Here is a 17879-nt window from a genome sequence, read left to right as displayed (position 1 = left end):
TTTTTAAATCCAAAGTACAGCTAAGTATTAGCCCATTGGTAAAGTTAGTCAACACACACAGTTCTCCAGTGCTGAAAGGTCTACCTAGGCTCCTTCAGCTCCGGAGTAAACTTGCTGAGCATGCAGGATACACTGGGTGCTTCTTTAATGGATCAGTATCTTTCCACAATCAGTTCTTTCTCCAGGAGTTTGTATAAAACTTTGTTTACATTTACAAACTTGAAAATCCTCCCTTTCTGCTACTCCCACAGACTTCTAAGGCAATATAAAGCGATAGGATAGCTTTGAAGTATTTAACACACCCAAGAGAAAGATGTAATGCCTTCAACAAGTTTCCTCTTCACCTCTGCCAAGAGGCACCCCTTCTCAAAAAGCGGAGCAAGGCTGCTGAAGAAGGCCGTTCACCCATCCTGGCAAAGGCTAAAGGAACTTTGCCAAGAGCTGCCTTCTCACGTCATAACATCTATACATCTTACCCTCCTGGTTTTGCAGCTCGTAGGTGGATCTAAATCCTCACTCTCTACGGCTTTACCCAGTTTTCTGTGAAACAACCTTGTTCTGGCAATACCATTACCACAGTCCCGCAATGCTCCCTACTGCAATGGCAGAAACAGTCCGAGCAGAACTCTTTTTGTCATCTCTACAAACACTTTTACCCCTTTCTCTTTGAGTCAGCACTCAATGAAAACTCTCTGGACAGCTCCAGACATGTCACACCATGTCATTTTTTCATGCGTTTTCTAAAGATGTTTCACTTTTGCTCTCCAGTTTCCCAACCTAATAGAACAACTGTGTCACTTCAGTACAAAGCTTGGAAAAACGCCACTGCCTTGCAATTGCCGTTTGCCGGGAGGCTGCTTATCTGGGAACATTGCACTGACTCGCAGTTTATTTTTCTCACAGTCCCACTTATGCTAAATCAATAAATCAATGGAGGTAAATCTTATAATCCAATAAACAGTTACTAATTGTCCCACCTTTAATGATTAAAAAACCAACTTCATGGCAGTAGCCATAGTGTTATTGTACACCAACTCCACATCTTCCCCGGGAGCACACGTTGCCCAGCAGCGCTGTGCCAACGCAGCGAGAGCTGACAGAAACAACCGCATTTCCACAATCTCCTCCATGTGCCAGGTGCTGTGCAGGCACACGCATCCCCAGAAATGCTCCCGTGGCACAGACACGGCGACAGGCATCTCCGATGGAAACAAAGCAGAGCGACATACAGGGATACATTTGAAGCCTCACACGAACCAGCCATAGAGACAGAACTACTTAAAACTCAGAAACGCCACTCCCGTAACTCAGTTTAAAAAATGGAATATTTTTAAAAGCCTGTACCAGAAAGAGGAACACGAAATACTTGTCTAGGGTGTTACACAGACTGGAAAAGACAGCTTAATAGCACCTTACAACTAAAGTGATTAGTTGTGTTGGCATGGAGTCCAAAGAGCTATTTTTTTTTTCCGCGTTCAGATTAAGAAACTGACAAAAGACAAGTGAATTCCACAAAGTTGAAACTAAAACCCCTTATCTGCGCTAAACTTTAAGCGACAAGGTTAATTACAAATGCCCACGACTTGTACAAAACATTAATCCATTCAAAAAAAAACAATGCACAAAGGCTCATTCAGGGCCGCTGCGCCCATTACGTCGGTCAGTACTTAAGGACTCTTAAAAACGCGCATTTGTCGAAAACAATAGACAGCAACAGATGCTCCACAGCACTTGTTTATGAAGTAATTCCTTATTATTCTCCCACACCGCCGCACTCAGCTGGCCCGACCCGACTGCCACATGTCTTACTACGGTATAACCTCCCGAGCCGCGCCGCTCGGGGACATGAATAATGCAGCGGAGGCTGCGCGGGCACGCCGGGGGCGCGCTCCCGGGGCTCGCCGATGGAGCGGGGCGAGCCGGGTCCTGGTCCCGGGCGGAGGCGGTGCCCCGCACACGAGCGACGCGGTGCCGCGTTCCCGCCGCCGCAACAAGTCGCCTGGTGCCCCCCGCCCACCGAGGGCTGCGGGCTGGCTCACGCCTCGGGGTGCCGCCCCCGCGCTGTCCCTCCGGCAGCCGCCCGCGCACCCATCGCCTCAGCGCTCCCGCCTCACCTGGGACTCCGCTCCCTCCGCGGCGCCGAGCGGAGGGGGGGGGACGAGCCCCCGAGGCAGCGTGCTTGGGGCGCGGCGCTCTCCGCTCCTGGCGGGGCGGTGTGTCCCCCCCCGCCGCCTCCTCGCAGCGGGGCAGGAGGCGCTGCGGGGCCGCCCCGCGCTGCTCGCCGGGGATGCGGCGCGGAGCGCGGCGTGCGCTGTGACAGCTCCGCAATATGGCGGCCGCCGCCGCCGTTCGGATTTTCCCCCCCTATCAGATGTGGCTCCTGCGCACGCATTGCGCACGCGCGGAGCGGGCGGGCGGGCGGGCATGCGCGGCGCGCGGCGCGAAGCCGCTGCCCGGAGGGGCGCGGGGGTGGGGGTAGCGGCCGTGAGGGGCTCCCGCCAGGGGCTCTCGGCGGGGGAGGGAGACGGAGCTCCCGTAAGGGGACGGCGGCGAGCGCTCGCCGTCTGGGGTGGCCGCCCCTCCGTACGCAGTTCCGCTCCCCTCTGCGCGCTCCGGCGGAGCCGGCGCTCGGGGACCCCGCGCAACCCACCCGAGCGCAGCCCTGCCCGTGTTATGTGAGCCTGTGGCAACTGCTCCAGCGGCAGAGCTGCCCTCCGGGACCCCACTGCTCGCTTGAGTGAGGAGGGGATGAGGAGAAGAAGCTCTCCCGTTAGCGCGGGCGGGCGGGAAAGGAAAACGTAAAAAAAGGCTTGAGCCGGGGAGGTGGAGTCGGCGGCGTGGTTTTTGTTTTTTGTTGTGTTTTTTTTTTTTTTTTCGTGCAAAGCCCCGGCAGGCATAGTGCCGCCTTTTTGGGGGGCGTGTGCCCCTGGGCGCGGTGTGAGGCCGGGTGTCACGCCAGATAGGGGAGCTCGGAGCTGGCGGTGCCACCAGCCCCGGGGTGCGGCGGGCAGGAGCGGGGTGAGTGGGGAGCCGAGGGCTGAGAAGGGTCGAGCTGTGATGGCTCATGGGAAAAGGGATGCCTTCAGGGAAAGTGCATGGAATGCAGTCTGAGTGGAGAGCACTGACCCTCTTCCTCTCCTCCGTATCATCACAGTGATGGGCGTTCTCTCTTTTTTTCATCACTCTGTCGTGTGAAACAGTCACGCTGGTGGATGGGATCACACCTTTTGGATTTTTTTTTTTTTTTTTTTTTTTTTTGTATACAGTCCCAATGGGAATATAGAAGAAAATAGCGATAAGGAGAATCCTTCTGAAGGACAGAGAGGTTGAGAGAATCCCAGCCCCCACTGTGCTTTCTCAGTTTATTTTTGTTTGCAAGGAAATGAAGGTGCTCCCTGAGCTCAGCGGCAACCCAAGCAGGGAAGCCAAACAGCAAAGCTCAGTGCAAAGGGATCCACTCGAGCTACCGAGTCATGCAGCTGCTATTAATACACCTCGCCCTCTGGCTCTCTGATAAGGAGAGGTTGGGGGAAGAACTATGAGGAATTTTCAATTAAAAGCTGCTTCAAAAAGAATAAAAAGAATATTCTAGGGTGAATTGGAGGTGGGAAGTAGGGGAAGAGGAGGAAAGCAGCCTGGAAAACAAGGAATAATCTCCCAGAGAATTTGTGGGAGCCTCACTGATGAAAAATTCTTAAATTTTTTAAACAAAATTTAAAGAACATTCTGAGAAGGCAAATGACCACATAATACAAACTATTATAAAATTAATTATTGACAAAGGCTTGAACATAATTACTTTTTCTGGAGACATTTACTTTAATTTGTGATATTTTTATGCATTTTTGGTATATTTCAAACAGGCATTTATCTTGAGTCATCATCACAGAATCTGAACATTGGTCTATTAAAGGTCTGTTCCATCTTCTCACGTGGGCTAAAATTTCATTTCCATCTTTGTGCTGTTTTGCTCCAAGGAAGAAGTGACAGTGGCTAATTCTTTATTGCCTCTGTTGTTCTTCATTGTGAAGAACATCCTCGTGTGAAACAGTATTTTGCAGTACATTAAACTTCTAGGGCATCTTGCAGCATCTGCAGATACACAGTTTCACGGACCAGCAACCATTAGTATGCATTGTACTATTCCCTGTTCAAATGGCCTTTACCTGCAGGTCAGAGCAAGGGAAATGAAACAAAACACAGAAAAACAAACGCTGTTTCATTCAGTCACTTATAAATTGACTATGATTCACTGCAGGGCACAGATAAAATGTGTTTACTTTAGCTGACCGAATTAAAGGCTTGGTTTCTTCTCAAATAGTCCATTCTGAACTGGCTCGAATATAGGATTATTGCACTAGGGCTCGGCTTCATTACTGGTGTTGATAGCATGTGAAAGCCAGTTCCTTTCAGTTTGTGCATTATCACTGCAGGATATGCTTTATCTCTTATCCTGTTACATGAAGAATATTATTGCTCAGAAATGTCAAGGTAAATAATAGTCTTATCTTCCTTGTCAACAGTATAATGTGGTTTTCTTCTCACCTTGCTCCCTTAACAAGGTGTAAAATTGCAGTTTGTCTGATAAAACAGGGCAGTAAAAACAGAAGTGTAGTTAGAGATCATATTCTTTGTAGCTGTGAAACTGAAACTACAGAAAGAAGTAGAGGCAATAAAGAGAGCTTTCAGATACCCCTAGCAACTTAAATTACACAGTTCTTTAAGAGGTAGGTTATAAAGATAAAGCTAATGATAAGAATGCCGTAACTACAAGACATAAAAGTTTATCTTCAGCAGTAATGCCAAATCCCAGCTCTTCCTTAAGAAACAGATTTTAAACTTCTTGTTGCCTGATCTGACAAATCAATTCTAGAATCCTTTTAGAAAGAAAATATTTTAGGGCCAAGGTTTCTCATCTTCAGTGCACCTGCAAAAGCATAAAGCATCAGTCAATGAATACCCAGTTGTGTGTTAGAGTCTACTTTTATTAAAGCCAAATGTACAGTTCAAGGGGCGTTTACTAAACAAGACATTTTGGAAAAGAGAACTAAGAAAAAAAATACCATGAGAAATTACTGATTTTCTTTTTTTTATTTTCAAATGGTATGCAAAACACCTTGACGTTACTTAATTCAATTATGATTTATGCCACCAGCCTTGATAGAAGTGTAGTGCTGCCCATACCATGCCCCTAACGTGAAAAGTTATACATGGACTCAGCCTACACGCCTGGAAGGCAGCCATTCTGGGAATAATTATACATATGACTCAACACACATTCTCAGCTATTAATATGTTTACAGAAGCAGACCTGACATTGTCTAAAATTATTGCAGGGTAATTTTACTCTTACTAATTGCATGGTCTAAAACCAAATTGCTTTTTCTTTTGTTAGTTTTTGAATAACAATAAAAGGATATATTGCCTTAATGGACATTAATAGTAATTATTTGTCCAAAAAGTATGTTGGATTGCCCTTTAAAGTCTTTGCCAGAAGCAAATGCAATTTAAAGTGTGCTGTGGTCATCAGATGAATCCAATCCACAGATAATTTAAATATTTGGTGAAATTACAATAAATGTCTAAAGTAATGGTTTTTATGTCTCTTGTTCAACTTGTCTGTCATTTAAAATGAAATGTTTCTAATTCCAAAAATTATTTTTCATGCATGGTATTAACATACCAGATTTCACTAAAAATAAAAGGGTTCTAGTAGCAACACTGAGAATTCCAAGTTGCCTTCATTGCATGCATATGTACAGTCTTAGCTTTGATCAAGTTCAAAATGCAAAATAGGATATGATCCTGGGGAATTTGTGTTTTCCCTCTCTGAAATACCATAGGGTGTGAAGCTTATTTAGGTGTCCTCCAGGGCCAAGATCCTGCACTTGGGCAGCACCTCCAGAACCCTCTGCTCCAGAGAAGAAGTTCGCAACTCCATGTCCAGGATAATTCCCTGCACGAGTGTTGTAATGAAGGAGGACAGACCTAGTGTGCAAATAGTTACATGGAAGGGGGATCCTCCCTCACCAGAGGCACACAGTGAACAGGAAGGATAAATCAGTACCTGAAAGCCTGCACAAAACACCTGAACAACCGTAGGCAGGGTAATCTACTACTGAGCTGCAGTGTTGGCAGCTGGCTCCGTGTCAGGCCGTCCTTCCACCCATTGATTTAATCACCCGGCTGAGGAGGCTTAGCCTCTAACATTGACTTCGAAGCCTGGCTGGCCAGCACACACCTTTCCCATTGAAAATCCAGGGGCTTGTTTGCAAAGGCTTTGTCCTGCAGCCAAATCAATTCCTCCCAGGGTTAGATTTAAGAACATTGTTTCTCTTGCTGGCTGTGCTCACCAGAAGCCTAAGACCCAGGTGACTAAGAAGCCCAAAGGCTTTATCACTGATGCTCCATCACACATGGTGACTTTTTCCAGTGACAGACTTATGGCTTTTTCCTGGTATTTGGTCTCTGATACTACAGCAAAGATACCATTGTGGTGTCCACCTATCTCAGAGTCAAATATTAATACCTTTTCTACTCAAGATAGGGAGTAGCAGAATCACTTGTAGAGGAGTGTGTTTATTGAAGTGCCAAATATGGATCTCAGCAATTCATTCTAAGTGAATCAGTATTCACATCTCTTGATAATACTTTGCTCATTTAACCTTTCTACACAAAATGTATTATGCAGCACTTACATTCCATTATGTCAATCACCTTTATAATGTTATGATTGTTTTGGGGTTTTTTTTGCAACTGCACGAAAGACAGGTTCACAAATAAAAGCTGCTTGCAGTTGAGGTTGGGGCAAGCTGTCTGATTTCTTCTATGTCACTGCTCTTGTGTCATGTCACCACAACATGCCTTCACTGGTACATAAGGTTATCATCTAATAGCTGACACTTAGCTGCAGTTCCTGCTTGTGTCCACTTAATATTTTTATCTCATTCATAGTTATAATTATTATGACAAGTACAAGTTGTTCTGCAGTGACAGCACTGTTTTTCTTCGTGGCAGTGTTTATTTAGTTAGAATATGGCAGTAGCTGTGTCACATCCATAGCACTGGAAATCAAAGTCATTGATAAACATAACTCACTTCAGCAAAATAATGTTGTAACAAAATAAAATAGTATGTAATGTTCTAAGCAGTTAAAGGCACCAATATAGATGTCTTTTTTGAAGAATCTATTTCTGCAGCAAGAAAAAAAATAATAAATGTGTGTGTGTGTGTGTGTGTGTGTGTGAGATTACCAGGGAATTGGATGCAAGTTTTTGAAAACTTGAAAAATGTATTCACCTGTTAGAGCCAAAGCAAATTATTTGGGGGGGGGTGGGGGTGTTCTGTTGTTGTTGGGTTTGTGTTTTGTGGGTTTTTTTACTTGTCTCCTAAGGTGAATGTACACTGTTCTGAGAGACAGCTATACACTTTGTGAATAAATAAATTAATAATAAAATGTAGAGCTTTTTACTAGAAATCCATCACTGGAGTATTTTTAGGTCCTTGTCCCTTCTAATTTTACTGCATTTTCTTGCTTTATTAACAAGCAGAAAAAAGCAAAACCATAGAAGGAGTGTTAAACTTTTCAGGCAAAATATAGTCTCAACATTTTGTCATCTCCCAGTTTTACAAAAATATAGATGTCAAAACCTCAAAATAGAAGTACATATTTCTTCACAAATCCAGCCTTTTTTAAATATGGGACATTTTCTGGAATACTTATATATGTTGAGGGGGGAGGAGGCAGAAAGACTGAAAATTGAAATAGGTTTGTGTTTTCTGGATATGGGGCATTTTTGATGGCATGCCAGTAGCATCACAAAAGATGAAAAAATGCCTAAAGGAAACACTCCATTGCCACTTTAAAGGGGATGTTCCACAACAGTCTCCTCAACCCATTTTTGCCAAAGTTGTTTTCAGCTAAACCTTAATCATAAAACTGCTTTAAAAAAAATAGCAAAAAACCCAAAAAAAGTCTCAGCATTAACATTATGTAAAGAAGTAGCGAGAGACTAAATACAATTCCTCTGTTATTTTAAATGTTCTATGCTTCCACTGAAATCACTGGTTTATCTCAGAGTTAATCTGCCATTACTGAGTACAAGGTTTTAAGTCCATGGACATTCTAAACTTCTGAAGGAATTTAGGAAGAAGAAGGCTGTGCTGATATTAGGAAAAGCTCCATTGCTGAAGCAGATATCCCCACAGATTAATTTTTTCCACCTCACAAGCATAAAAAGTGAGGAATGTATCGAGGCATTTCCTTGCTGAACCACAAAGCTTCATCATCAGCACACCTACAAAGATGTAATTTGGAGGCATGAAGGTAATTCAGCCTTAAGGGGGCATAAGCTTTTGCAGCAGCTATGTTGCAATTGAAACTTATCAGATCAAATCACCCTTCACTGAAGTTCATCAAAGAGAAACAAGGCAGAAAAAGGAGAAAGGTAAGGTAATGCTTATGGTTCTAAGATCAATGTGCTGTGTCTCCCAATATATTTTTAAAGGCTGCTTCTCTTTCATTTCACTGTGTATGAAGAGGGTCTGAAAAATTCAAAAGTATTTATTTGCCTTAGGAAAAAATACTAAAAGATGTGCTACTATTCTTAAGGATACCTCAAAGGCAGTTGAAGAACCAGGTGGGCTACAATATAACAAGTACCAAAACCATGATGTGTGATTAAACTGAAACAGGAAATTAGTCCCCTTAAGAATTAAAATTCTGCTAATGGCTTTCTGTTACCTGGTGAACAGAGGTTGAAAGGATGGTACATAAAGGCAGATTTGATACTGCAGATTCTGATGAAGTTGAAATTAGAAAATAGTTACATCTCTGCACAAAACTAGATTGACTTAGATTGTGGGTGCTTGGAAACAGAGCCCTGGGACTGACTGACTTTGAGTAGCTGTAATTCTGTCCTGTGGCTGAGGCAAACTGAGAGCTCTGCCTGGTGTGAATTCCCTGTAGACCAAGAAGTTACTAGACTGCTCAGTCAATCCTCCCAGCTGGAAACACCTCAGTTGGTCTTTTTCTGCTTTCCTGATGGACGTTTACATATAATTTCTAGGATAATAGTTTTTTCCAGGGCTTCTACCTTTGTTTCATGTGGTTGTATTTGGCTAACATGTTTTAAAGTTATCGTGTAAAGTTGCAGAGGAACTTAACTTCGATGACAAAAGCTGGGCTGAAAATAAAGTTATAAAACAGATCCCCAATGAAGACAGAAGACATACCAATCCCAGCTATTTACCTTGTTAAACAATTAAAAGTTTTTTTTCCTATGTCCTGAACTAATGTTCGGATTAGACTGTAGATTACACATTGTTAAATTTGATATTTGGCATTAAATGCTACTTGCAGCCTACATTGAAACCAGCAGATTTGGTTACAACCTTTTTAATCTGAAAATTCAAGATTTTGTTACATCCCAAACTTGAATTCTGGGAATAGTTTGAGCATCTGTCTGCTGCATGCATCTCTATAGACCAGCTGTTCATCTTTTGAGTTTAATTAGATGAGATGGAGCATTCCTCCTGCAAAGATGTCTGGTTTGCTCACTTTTTATTTCTTTTTTTAAAAAATAGGTTCCTTGCACCCACTTAACAGATCAAGAGGAGAGTTACTCTGGTTGCCCTGCTGATTGCTCATCATCTTCTATATGGAGTTTCTTCTACATGGAGCCAGTCAAAATCATTGAGGCTTTGCATGAAAATGAAGGTTTCATACCTTGAAGATCTGCCCTTTCTTTTTTTTTTTACATCATTTCCTATGGTTTAAGTACAGTTGAGATTTTTTTCCTTCATTGCTTCAGCGGTGCCTGCAAAGTTCATTTCTGTTGTCAAATTACATAAAAATAGGAAAATTTCCTCAGTGTTTGTGTAGAGGGAGCACAATGTCAAGTTAAGTTTGCATAAGGTAGAAAAGATACAAAACTAATCATGCACATTATGTGTTAAAAATATTGTTTCCAGAAAAAGACAGAGCTATCAATGCAGACAGTACAATACTTGGTTATGATCTAGAAAATTTTTAAGACTGATCTATGTACAAGTGGTATGATCTTGGCTGAAATCTGTATAGCTCTGGCTGTTGCAGTCTAGAAGGCTACAGAATTAGGAGACATTTGGATACAAAATTGGCATGGAAAAAAGGCCTGTAACTGAATTAGAACATTTTGCCTAAGAAATTAAATAAATAAGAAGAGATTCAAATATGCAGGCCTGAGGCTTAGGAGAGGACAAAACAAACAAAAAAAAAACCTTGAAAAAACAAAGCCAACCCTTCTCTGAGCACTGTAGAGGAATGGAAAACCAAGAGGGGGTGAGTGCTCCATTTCCATCCTGTGGATACAAAAGGAGCTGAGCAGAAGGGAGAAGGCTTGAAACCTTCTTTTGGAAGGATATGCTTTGTTGTATTTCTGTTAACAATTCAGACACTGCGAAAAAACACGGTATAAATTTGGAATTGTGATGTAATTGCAGTAATGTGTGAAAAGCCTGGGCAAACTAACTCAGCATAAATGTGCTCAGGGCTAGCAGTCATCTGAATCTAAAACCTCCTTTTAAGCCTGGGGTTGCAGCAGCTCCTAGAAGAGAAGACTCCATAAAAAACAATCTTCCTGGGGCAAGAAGGATTGTTTGTGTCTTCATGTGTTATCTCCCATGAAAAAGCACAAATCACTACCAAGTGACAAAAAGCAACAGCCATCAGGATGGTGAGTAGGAAAGGACAGGAGAGGACTGGGATCAACCAAGCCAAATGGCATGGTGCTGTTTCAACACATAATAGGCTGGACGGAGGCTTGTGGTCGATACACTGGACTTGAGGTACAGTACCAATGAACAAAGTATTACCTAAGGGGGTAAGTAGTTGTCACCTGCCCTAAGAAATCAGGGTACCACTCTTAAGTTATGACTACTGTCTTTTAGGGAAAGTGTAATTGCTATCCCATTTCCCTTCCTTTACTTTCCTCCTTTCTAAGTTCTGTTTTATTAAGCTGTTTGTGAATAGGAAATGCAGTATTTTAAGGTCATTTTTTAGTAAATATCCCCTTATAGGTTTTTCTTCAAGGTCTAGGAAATGGATTGAAAATACAAAAATAGTATAGAGAACATGGTTTGAGAGCTTTCATTTTCTCAGTCTTGTAGTAAAAGAGGAGGCAGGCTGTGTAGCTGACAACTCTGAGTGTTGTCTTTTCATCAAATAACAAAACAGACTGCAAAACTCACTGCTCCAGGATGTTATTAAAGTCAAAACACACAGCAGGAGTCTAAGAGGGAGGACAATATTCTCTTGTACTATATTTTTGGATATTCTTGTTATTTACATAAGAGGTACTAAAAGAAAAAAGCAGCTCGAAACACAAAGTTTAAACAAGTTAGTTAGAATGAAGTCTCCATCACCCCAATTCTGTCAAAAATATGTTTGAGTTTGCTTTGGTTTTGCATCTTCTCTAAAGCACTGGGAATCAATAACAGTTACAGATACACAGCCGGACTAAATGAACATAATGCTGTATGGCAAGTTATATGCTTCAGTAAGCTCAACATTTTCTTAGAAATAAAACTAGGTTTGGCCCACAGAGAGAGCATGTCAGTGATCAAACTATACATGCCTCAAGGAAAACCAGAGGACGGAATCTCTAAGGTTTAATTTTGTAAAGCAAAGTTTCAAAGAGACTGCTGAAGAGCCAGTAATTGCTCCAAACTCTCTTTTTCTGAAAGGTCATTTTTTAGTTCCCTTTAGGAGCATGTACCCTTTAGGGGAATGTAAGAAATACATGTTACACAACTGTTCAGAAAATCCTTCATTACCGTGGGAAGTCAGTCTTTTAGGCTACTTAGGCTTTTGGGAAATTCATTTATGCAGAGATCCATTTCAGATGTTACTATACAACTACTGGGGCTTGGAAAATCTTGTTCACAAATGCAACAGACCATGAAAATGGTGAGGTGGATTTCTGTTTATAGCTCTTCTAAGAAATTCAAACTTTTAAGTTAAATTGCAATAGCCAACTATTAAGATCCTCGAAAGTGCTACCATTCCCTGTGGAAGGGTTTGTCATAGTTCCACCCAAGATTCTTTTTAGTTCACTGTATTTGCAAAGGCTCATTTTGATATTCATTCTCCCACATATCCAAAATCTGATGGCAGTAGTCCTGCTTTACAACTGTAAAATGGAAGAAGAGAGTCCTGCTCCCACGATCTATTAGCAGCATAGTCACAATGTTACTGCCAATGGTAGCAGAGCAGAACACAACATTTTTGCTTACACGTCTTTTTCATTAGTAGTTGTATACTAAAACTGAAACACCATATTCTGCAAAATATAACAAGGAAGGCTGTATCGTTAAATCGATTTTACAAGCAAAATCAAGATATGCCTGAAGTCTGCATAAGGGCTTTAATCCAGATATTGTGAGTAAAACCAGCAGAAGTACTGTCACATGCACATGTAGGCACATTCTCTGCCCACTTCTTCACTTCTGCTGAACGGCTGCTGAAATTTCTTCATCAAAACTAAAGCCTTCAGAGCAATGCTTTAGAGAAGGTTCAGGCCTTCTTCAAGATGTTAGTATAATGAGATGTCATTTGCTTTTCATTACATTTTCAAAATCCCTGGAAGAGATTTTTAATTGCTAACACTTTTGTTCATCAGTTTAAGATACTCAGTGTGCTCATCTGCATCTTAATATATTCAGACATATCAGTTACAAAAATATTTGTGTAATACCTAATGTTATCTATTACTTAAAAGCTCACTACATTCCATTGCAGTAAGATAAAATACAGAGTAAAGTTAGTCTCAAAAGAGATGAGTCTCATTAGTAGTACTGATCATTTTAGTCAACAAACTGCTCATATGCATTTTGGTTTGCAGAACTGTGATCTAAATTTTTCCTGATTCAGTGAAATCTAAACCACTGGACTGGTATTTTTCCTACCAAATAGGCAACACCAGAAAGAAATCTGTGGGGAAAAAAAAATAATTCAGCAAATCAAGGAAAGACGAATTAAAAGATACTGTTTATTCTAAATTTAGCTGTGACTGTTATATTTCCTTGCAGAAGATGTCAGAGCTGTAGCAAAATTCTGGGAAAAGAACACAGGATTTTCCCCAGATTTATTTCCTTGTGAGGCATAGGCAGATAAATCTAAGACATCAATCCTGCAGGGAAGGATGTGGGTAATTCTGGTCTCATATTTGGTCTGGGTAGCTGTATCTCAGCTGCATTTTGAGGAACGCTCCGTTCTCATCGTACGGAAAAAATGTACTCTGTCATGCGTAAACCTGGCCATGCAGCATGAGAGAGAGCCTCAGAGAACCTCAGAGGCTGGTTGTCACTAAGTACAGCTCAGCCTTGGCCACCACTCTGCATCAGTAGAGAGACAGGACACCCATGGGCTGCCTGTGAGCATTTCTGCAGGTGTCACATGGGCTGACACCTCCACGAGGGACAGCTGCATCTTGACACGGGTTGTGTTCAGAGTGATGCTGGAGGGTGAGTGCTGTTCTAACTGCTAACTTCTGTTTACTTCTTCTAAAATATGATACTCTCAAATAAAAGAATGGAACTCTGTGGCCTTGTGTTTGAAATGAAGTATTTTAGCTTCCGTAAAATTTGAGTGTTTGTAATAAAACGGATGTAAAAATACAAGTATTTTTCCTGTAGCTTTTGTATGACAGCACGTGCAGTGAGACTAGTCTTTTGAATGCAACTGTTCATATGTTCACAGTACCAAGCAACTTCCCTTTTTCATAGCTCTTAACTATTAACCTAGAATAGGTAGATACAAAAGGAAACAAATTCAGTCCAATGGATGTCCCAACGCTAGAAAATGGTAGAGACACAAGCAGGCCTGCAATGACTGCAACAATGGTGGCCCAGGAAACAGCCCACACACTCCTACCCTCCCTCAATAAACAAATAGTAATTTCTGGGAAAGCATTTGCTTCTACATTATATAACAGCATAGTTCAAATTTCTCCCACCTTAGCAAGACAGCAGTCTACAGATAAAAGCTGACAAGTGCAAGAAACATCCGTCCTGAAATCACAACTGCAAGCAGCTCAGTGAGACCAAGATGTTACGACGAAACTTTGACAGACATTTGCTTTTAAGGTTACTAAAAAAAGTACCACGATTAATTCCAGAGGGCATAAAAGCTGGAGCTAGACATTCATTTACTTGTCTTTGCACAGGCCTCTGCATCGGGACTGTAAGCCCAGCTCTGAGCTGGTGCAGCACAGCAGGACTCTGCTAACTTCACAGCTGTGCCTGTTTAAATCACAGAATTTGGTGTGGTCTAATACTTGAGAGCTGCACGATTCTGTTACCCTTGTTTCCACATAGAAAGCAGAAGCGTATGAAGGAGTAATAGGGTAGGGCACTACCTCAGCAGTTTGGAACCGCAGTGGTACCGCTATGGGTTACAAACTCCAACCTCATGCCCGCACTTTGGCTAGGAGCCCTCGGAGTGGCGCGGGAGAAACCTAGTGCATGCTTTGTATGCGCCAGCACAGTGCTCTGCCTTGAAATAAGAGCCGACAGGCAAAGCCAGTGGAGTACATTGGAAGCATTGTTTTATTGCTGCTTTACTGCTGAGATTGCTGAATGGTCACGAAAATGCCTGCTGCTGCTGCCGCACTGTTCCAGCAGGACGTGACCTGCTGCAGGAGATGGCTGCACACTGCGTCTCTTTGGAGTGCAGCAGCAGCTCATATGAATGCTGAAGAACTGGAAATATCAGCAGAGTTCTCTCTATGCAACTGGGTTTCCAGCAGCTGGACTAGTGCCAGCTAAACTAGCACAATTTGAAAGTCAAACAGAATTTCTACACCAGCCAGAGTGTGTCAGCTGGACTAAACCCACACAGAAGCTGGTCCCAGGGAAGCAGAGTGGGCCCTTGGCTCCTTATCCCAACCCTGCTGGCCCACACCACTAGCCGTGGCTTTGGGTCACTTTATTCATTTCCCATGCTTAAAGGTTCTTAACTGCACGCAGCAATCTTGGATTACAAAGGGGCATAGGCTACATCTCAGCTGTTTTAAGTGCTGCCAAGAAAAAAGGGGACTTAGGTCATGCCCAAGCTAGCCAAGCACAGAATTGTCAAACCAAGGCTTTCAATAAATTGCTTCTCAGAAAGTCACAAGGCCAGCATTAAAGAACAAAACTCACAAGGACTTAATAATAGTTTGGGGTTCTCTTTATTTCTGTTCCACGTTCTTAAGTTTCTCTTCAAGCCTGGGAAGAGAACTTACTTGCTTGGGTTTAGATTTTCAATTCCTAGCTAATTACCACCTTTTGGAATGACATAAAATAAGAATTTTACCACAGTATTTTAAAAATCACAAAATTTAGCAACTTTGAAAACACTATTGGTCATATTCCCGATGTCCTATACATGCTTCTAGGATCAGAGAGAAGGATCCTCGTTTGTAACTCCAGTTACACCATAAGAGAAGGAGCATAACTGATAAGCTTATTGCAGCCTGTATTCCCACAAAGTCCCAAATGTGCAAGTACTTACTGGTAAGCTTCCAGCTGGTTTTGCAACCTATTTTATACTGTAAAGATGTAACAGCTATGACCATTCACACCCATGAATGTTTGAAGCATCACATGGTTTGATTCTTGGGGCAGTCCTGTGGAGGGCCAGGATCAATGATCCTTATGGGTCCCTTCTAACTCAGGATATTCTATGATTCAATAATTCTAACCTTGTCCTTCTCCACATGTGCATTAGATACACAGAAGTATGTAATTTGGCCTTTCAAACAACTGCTGGTATATACTTTAAGAAGCTGAGCCCCAGTATTGCTTCATACACTGATTAGCATTTTTATTTTTGTCATATCACTTATAACTTCCGATGACTGTGAACAACAGAAAAAAAAATATTTAAAATTGTAGCCTTTGACCAGACAGTATTTTGACATGTATGCTTTTCATTCAGCTCTTACCAGCTCTCTCACATTTTCTGCCTCCGGCTGTAAAAACCTGATGAACACTTTTGCTCCCTTTTACTGCTGGTACCGGCCGATTTCCAGGACTGTGGACGAGACGGAGCCCGAGCTCGCTGTGCCTCCTGGTGGACACACAACCCCCTGCCTCAGTGCACCCACTACCTTTGAGCATCACTCTTTCTCTAAGAATCTTATACTAAAGCCTTTCTCATGTGTAATTGAGCTGCTTCCCATTACAAACAAACAGACTGCCACTAACAGGAAATTAATTCCTTCACAGAGGTTTATACAAAGAGGTATTTTTCAAAGATAGAAAAGATCAGCATGTAGGACCTTACACATCACTCGTTCACTTGCTACCAACAGCACAGCAGGACTTGCAGCATCTAGAGCAATTGACATCCTTGCTTGATGGAGAGATTTTACTTGCACTTTGTTGCACATGTTCTTACTAAACAACTGTATGGACTTCTGGGAAGAGAGTGGAAATACATTACTGTGAAATCATAACAGCATTATCCAGAGAAGAGAAAGAGGTGGGTAGCAGACAAGAGGAACGCATGTCAGGCTGTAATTCATTGCCAACACCAATCCTGGGAAGTTGGAAATGCTTTTTTTATTTAATTGGAGACTCTAACTACTGTCATGATCACGATTAGTGACACTGGTAGTATTGAAAAAGATGGCCTGACCCAAATTTACCAGGGAAATTGTGGATTTTGGTCCTCAAGTCCGGTCCTCCAGTAAAAACAAGTTCAGTTTCAGGATGTTATTACACATATGAAAATTGGGAAAGCATCAGACCAAAAGAACAGTCTGTTTTATGTTAGATCAAAGGTCCCTCAAGCCCCATATTTTGTCTGCAGCAACTGTGAAAGTTGCCACCTGGGAAAGAAACTAAGAATGAAGCAAGCATTGGTTTCCCCAGAATACTTTCCCATCTACCAAAAACATACAGGTAAAGGATTTCAGACATGAGCTGGACATGGTGCTTTTGTATTTCATAGTGGTTTTCCCTTCCATGACATTGTATGGTTGCATTTTGAAAATACTTCAAGGTCCCCTGTTGAGGGAGACAAATAATCAAACTGGAAATGTGGTTCTAGCTCAGTGCTGACAAATTCTGGTTTGTTTCAAAAATTTCACATTACACTGTCCATGTACTTTTTCAGCTTATCATAGGAAGGAACTGTTGCTATGAAATGTTATGCGTAACATGAAGAATTTCAGAAATTCAAAAGAGTACGAAAAGTTTACCTGTGGAAAAACTCATGCATCTTTCTATTAAAGAGTTTCAAGACTTTCAGGCAACTAACTCTAAAATCCCCTACTCAGAGATGCAAATTCTCACACAGATTTCACAGTCTGTTATGTATGAGAGAAGCATGGCTTTGAAGCAATGGATTATTTACAGTTTAGCAGAATTTCTTGGCAGTAATTCACCTTCCTGTCATAAGACAGACATACCTCCTTGGCTTTCCTCTCTGGGTGGATAAACACCAGGCTCTCTGGCTTATTCCTAGGGTGCCACCTCTTTGAACGACAAAACTCCAAACATTTCTATCTGTTTCCAGTTGTATTTCAGGTGCTACAGAGAAACCAGCAAAGATAAAGCAATTGCAAACAGAACAAACTTCCACCCTCCTGCACCGCAGTTACTGGATCCTCACCAACAAAGTGCCACAATTCCCACATCTCCCTTTAGCTACAGAATCACTTGGCAGCTACTGACACTTCCATGGTATTTGGGGATTACCTGCCCTTTACAGGAAGGCTTGCAAACCACAACAATTCTCAAAATAAAAACAACCACCCCGTGAGCATTTTGCCTGTCCATTAATCTTTCATTGATTGATGACCTCTCCTTCACATTCCTCTCTTTTCTCAAGCATGGATTACTTCAGACCTCAC

At 42.1% G+C, this 17879-nt stretch overlaps 1 protein-coding gene across 1 annotated transcript in view; it reads right to left on the bottom strand.

The window, feature by feature from the left end:
• Window positions 1–2381, bottom strand: part of RDX (radixin) — a 37169-nt gene extending 34788 nt beyond the window's left edge. The window contains exon 1 of the mRNA XM_058834440.1: window positions 2115–2381. The gene's annotated coding sequence lies outside the window, so the exon portion shown is untranslated. The remainder of the gene's footprint in view (window positions 1–2114) is intronic.
• Between the last annotated feature and the right edge of the window lie 15498 nt (window positions 2382–17879).

The sequence above is a fragment of the Poecile atricapillus genome, chromosome 1, assembly GCF_030490865.1.
Source record: "Poecile atricapillus isolate bPoeAtr1 chromosome 1, bPoeAtr1.hap1, whole genome shotgun sequence".
NCBI classification, from domain to species: Eukaryota; Metazoa; Chordata; class Aves; order Passeriformes; family Paridae; genus Poecile; species Poecile atricapillus.
Note: the sequence above shows the minus strand (reverse complement) of the source record. Positions and strands in the feature narration are given on the sequence as shown.